Raw genomic sequence first — 6,000 nt, 5'->3', positions numbered from 1 at the left:
CCGGCAACATGGCGGGCGGGCCTGCCTCAGACACGCGCGTGCGCAGCAACACGTGCTCCGCCCTGGGGCGGGAGGGGCCGCGCAGTGCGCAAAGCTGTGGGAATTTGCTCGGTTGGAGGCACTGGGCATGCGCAGTAACATCTGCTGAAGCCGCTGCCCTTTGGTATAAGGTTCTGCCAGGGTCTGAGCATTGGGCGGAAATAGCCGGGGGGGGTCAAGCAGCTGGAGGCAGGGTTAGGATGGGGCTGAAGGGCAAAATCAGGGCTGGGGGGAGGAGCCGGGGTTAAGCCCAGGGGGGGAGGCGCTGCCGGAGGGGGGAACAGTTACCCCAGGGGACTGAGACATCAGTGTTTGCCAAAAATGGGGGGGGGGGCAGAGGGGCTTTTTATTTCCCCTCCCCCAGACAGCAACTCTCAGCATGGACTTCCCTGGGCTGGGTTCTCCCAAGGCCTGGTCAATGCTGCCCCTCTTTGTCTGATGGGACCTACTGAGGTGCTGCAGGAGACTTCAGTCTGAAATATTTTACTCCAAACGAAGAATCTCGTATCCGTGTATCTGACTCAGGGCCGGCCCACAACATTTTGGCACCTGAGGCGGGAGCTCAAATGATGCCCCCAGACCTCCTCACTTGGGCCAAAACTTTGAAAGGTCTCAATTCTGCCTTCTTCCTGTTCTACTTCTCTCATGGTACTGCTCTGCTACCTACCCCAGTAAAGGAGAACTAACACCTTAAAATGCCTTGTTCAAAAATTTTAAGTAACATATTACTTTCAAGTATCAGAGGGGTAGCCGTGTTAGTCTGAATCTGTAAAAAGCAACAGAGGGTCCTGGGGCACCTTTGAGACTAACAAGTATTGGGAGCATAAGCTTTCGTGGGTAAGAACCTCACTTCTGACTTCTGACTTGCATCTGAAGAAGTGAGGTTCTTACCCACGAAAGCTTATGCTCCCAATACTTCTGTTAGTCTTAAAGGTGCCACAGGACCCTATTTTACTTTCAAACGCCTGAACAGCAAATGTCACTTTTCTTCTGCATAGTAAACACTGGCATTTTAATCTCTTTGAATAATCCAAGTGGTTGCTTTCCGTGCCTTCTTGGTTGCAAAGATTTGAACTGCTTCCTGTTGAAGGTCCACAGTCTGCACCAGCTCATGCTCTATTGAGATGGTTGCAAGGCCAAGCAGCCTCTCCTGTGTTGTTGTGGAGCGTAGATGTGTTTTTATTAACTTCAGCTTGGAGAAGCTGTGTTCTCCACTGGCAACTTACAGGAAGTGTTAGAAATATGTGCAGAGCAACAAAAGCATTTGGAAAGAGGGTGGTCATCTTATTTGTGCACATATATTCCAGAACAGCCTTTGGAGTTGATCCTGCTGAAATATATCTTGAAAAGGCTTTCAGTTCATCACCTAAGTCACTCGCATCAATATTGCGCATGTCATCATGTGTCAACACTGTCTCTAGTGCCCTGCATTGCTGGTGTAGGTCTTCTTCAGGTACAGTGAGGAGTTTTGGAACATCATACAACATCCCACATATACTGCTGTGTTCCTTGAGCTGCATGAAACGTTCTTCAACTGACTGTATTGCACAATCTAGCACCTAGTTAAGAATTCAACTTTGAATTGTTGTTTGGGGTCTCTTATGAGATTATCCCGGGCCTCGTAATCAAAATGTCGTCTTCTTCAGTGACTCTTGTATTCTTGAATGGGTGGGAAAATAGCTTCAGTGTGAAGTTCCTCTGCCAGCTTCTGTGCACTCTTCAAAACGTTTTGAAATCCCTCATCTGACCGGCAAGACTGTAGGTGTGACTTTGCTTTGTCCAGTTGTTCCATTGCTCCAGATATATCAAGGTCAACACCTTGGAGTCTCTTGCTTACAACATTTATTTCAAACAGTATGTCATGCCACAACACTAAGCCACACAGAAATTTGAAGTTATGTATGTTTCTGGTGATTCCATTTCCCTCTGCCACTGTTCTCCCACAAACAGTTCCTGTCATAGCATTATCCTCCATAATGGCAACTATGGCATCATCTATCTTCCCAATTTGGTGTTTGATAGGCTTTATCGCCTCCACTCGACTTTCCCATCGTGTGGCACTCAGTGGTTTCAGTGTCAGAGAGGATGTTCCCAGATGTTGCTTCAAAATTTACCATCGATGAGTTGATGCAGAGAAAAATACATATTTGAATTTGGATTACGTTAAAAAATTCAGCAGCCTCACTAGAATCTGATGCTGCATCACTGACCACCAAGTTAAATGAACGAGAACTGCATGGGACAAAAAAAGTTCAAGGGTTTAACTCTCAGATCCGTGTCTGCACTCCTCTGTTCTTTCCTCTCATGTTGGCACCATTATCGTAGCCCTGACCTCTCATGTCAGCTATCGCAATTCCCGTATCTTCCAGCTTTTTAAGAAGCACATTTGTCATACCAGCTCCTGTAGAATCATCAATGTCAATAAATTCTAGAAAATGCTCTCTGACAGTCACCATTGCAGGGACATTTTCACTAGGTTCTGTTGTTGTTACAAAATGCACCTTTAAAGTAATTTGTTCCGTATGCCTGATGTCAGGTGTGCAGTCTAGAATAACAGAGTCATATCTTGCTGACTTCAGATCTGCCACAATCTTCTGTTTGACTTTTGTTGCCAGTAACTGTATGATCTCATTTTGAATTGTTTTTCCAAGGTAGTGGTGTGTGTACATTTCTTGGGTGGTGACTCTTCTTAGATGCTCCTGGAGTACAGCATCAAACTCAGCCATCAGCTCCACAATTTTAAGGAAGTTTCCATTGTTTGGCACATACAGCTGATCTGAAGTGCCACACAGTGCTAGGTTTTGGGTAGCAATCATTCTCACAATGGCAATGAGCCTTTTCAGAACATTTTGCCAGTAAAGAGACTCTGATGCAATCTTCTCTTGATGCTGATCATCTGTGGTGGCCTTTAACCTTAGTCTCATCTCAAGCTCTTTCCACCTATGGAATGCTCTCTGGTGATTTGCTGCCTTCTCACGGCATGCCAGATTTCTAGCCAGGTTTTTCCAGTCCTTTGTTCCTGTAGAACTCAATGTGGCTGGAACATTAGATTGGAAGAGTTTGCAACAAAAACAGTATGCAGCATTCTGGGTTTTTGAGTACATAAGCCATGGCCTCTCCACTTTGTCACCATTGGGGATTTCACACCAGTAATGTGTTGGATAGAAACTTCTATTTTCATTGTCTTTGGGGAACATGAAGTTTTTCACTTGCTGTGGCCCAGGCAGTACAAGGAAGTCCCTCAGGCTACTGCTCAAGTGGGTCCACAGTCCTGGATCATCTACACTTAAGGAACTAAACTCAGCAGCAGCTGTTTCTTGCGCCTCCACCACACTCTTCTCTGATCTACACTTTTCTTCAGGAATGTGCATGGTTACACCCATTTGAGATGGAGATATGGATACTGCAATAGCTGCCAGGTCACCTGCACTCTGACTAACTGGAAGATCCGGCATCTCCTCACCACTCACATCCTCACTGGGGCCAGAAGGCTCACCATGAACATTTGTGTCTGTGTATCTCAGGAGAGCTCCTTCCTGCTTAGATAGAAAAGCTTCTTTTGCTTTCTTTCTTTTTCTGAATGCTGCCCCAGAGGGGCGTTTTCTTCTTTCACTCATGACTGCTGTTCTGTGCCAGCCACCAAATGAAATTAATAGGCAGCAGGTTTAAAACAAATAAAAGGAAGTTCTTCTTCACACAGCGCACAGTCAACTTGTGGAACCTGAGGAAGTTGTGAAGGCTAGGACTATAACAGGGTTTAAAAGAGAACTGGATAAATTAATGGAAGTTAAGTCCATTAATGGCTATTAGCCAGGATGGGTAAGGAATGGTGTCCCTAGCCTCTGTCTGTCAGAGGATGGAGATGGATGGCAGGAGAGAGATCACTTGATCATTACCTGTTAGGTTCACTCCCTCTGGGGCACCTGGCATTGGCCACTGTCAGAAGACAGGATACTGGGCTAGATGGACCTTTGGTCTGACCCAGTACGGCCGTTCTTATATTCTTATGTTCTAGAGCGGCTCTCAACACTCAATTGAAGGGGACAAATAAGCAGGCTGGTAGCAGGGCCTGAATGAGGGAAGATATCAGCATCTTAAGGGCCTAACTGGCTCCTACTGCTTCAGTTGACTGCCTGTTCTCCTCAAGTAGGTTCAGGGAAGCAGCAGGGAAGAGGAAGCTCCCTGAGAAGCTGGTGTGAATCAGTCCAGGCTCCTGTGGATGCTAGAGAGGTCATAAGAGGCTCCTCTTCCTCTCTCTCCCTGCAGCTCCTGCTGCTTTCTGTTATTCCCTCTCACCTTTTCTCCTGCCTGCCTGTTATGTCTCTTGTGCCCTCCTTCCTCCAGCACAGCACTCCACCATCTCTGTGCATCTGGAGCAGGGAGAATACATATGCACCAGCAGCAGACACAATTTTCTACACTCTGGGTCCTAGTGTGCTCTCCCCTCCCCCCCCACATACATACAGTTTGGCACCTGAGGCAGCCGCCTCAGTTTGACTCATGGTAAGGCCAGCCCTGATCTGACTGCATAAAGTTTCATAGCAGTTCATAAATTTGTCTTTGCTGCTGCTGGGATTCCCTGAATTACTCTTAGCACTTCATCATTTAGCTTTGATATTGTGCAGATGCATGTCATTGTGCTATTTAATTTATATTTTAACAACAAATACTCTTTGAAAACATGTATAAGTAAGTACTCGCTAGTAGTTTTAGCAATGACATCTGTGTTTCTAGTATTGTTTTTTACTGTGATTTCCAATTTTGCAGATGACACTAAACTGGGAGGCATGGTAGATACACTGGAGGGTAGGGATCGGATACACAGGGACCTAGACAAATTAGAGGATTGGGCCAAAAAAAACCTGATGAGGTTCAACAAAGACAAGTGCAGAGTCCTTCACTTAGGACGGAAGAATCCTATGCACTGCTACAGACTAGGGACCGAATGGCTGGGTAGCAGTTCTGCAGAAAAGGACCTAGGGGTCACAGTGGACGAGAAGCTGGATATGAGTCAACAGTGTGCTCTTGTTGCCAAGAAGACTAACGGCATTTTGGGCTGTATAGGTAGGGGCATTGCCAGCAGATCGAGGAACGTGATTGTTCCCCTTTATTCAACATTGGTGAGGCCTCATCTGGAGTAATGTGTCCAGTTTTGGGCCACACACTACAAGAAGGATGTGGAAAAATTGGAAAGAGTCCAGCGGAGGGCAACAAAAATGATTAGGGGGCTGGAGCACATGACTTATGAGGAGAGGCTGAGGGAAGTGGGATTGTTTAATCTCCAGAAGAGAAGAATGAGGGGGGATTTGATAGCTGCTTTCAACTACCTGAAAGGGGGTTCCAAAGAGGATGGAGCTTGGCTGTTCTCAGTGGTGGCAGATGACAGAACAAGGAGCAATGGTCTCAAGTTGCAGTGGGGGAGGTCTAGGTTGGATATTAGGAAACACTATTTCACTAGGAGGGTGGTGAAACACTGGAATGGGTTACCTAGGGAGATGGTGGAATCTCCTTCCTTGGAGGTTTTTAAGGCCCGGCTTGACAAAGCCCTGGCTGGGATGATTTAGTTGGGAATTGGTCCTGCTTTGAGCAGGGGGTTGGACTAGATGACCTCCTGAGGTCCCTTCCGACCCTGATATTCTATGATTCTATTATTCTAATTTGGAATTTTTAATTTAACTTTTTCTTCTTATTTTTAGAGCAGAAGTTTATTCTGTTGGATCATCTGACTTCCAGTCTGACTGAATTTCTGACCTGGTCTCAGAACTTTGTTTTCATTCAATCCACTAATGGTGATTGCCTTTTGCGACTGTTATTTTGCCTCTCAATCCAGCCCTTAGAGTTTTTCTGCATGCCATTGCTTGTGTGTAGAACTTGATTCTCAAATATTCAATAAAGGCAGTATACTATCTCATGGGACACCCTTCTAAAAGGCAAAAATCTACTGTAATTTTTGCTAAACAT

This window comes from Malaclemys terrapin, chromosome 19 (assembly GCF_027887155.1).
Source record: "Malaclemys terrapin pileata isolate rMalTer1 chromosome 19, rMalTer1.hap1, whole genome shotgun sequence".
NCBI lineage: Eukaryota > Metazoa > Chordata > Testudines > Emydidae > Malaclemys > Malaclemys terrapin.
The sequence above is the reverse complement of the archived record's forward strand: the minus strand, read 5'-3'. Positions refer to the sequence as shown.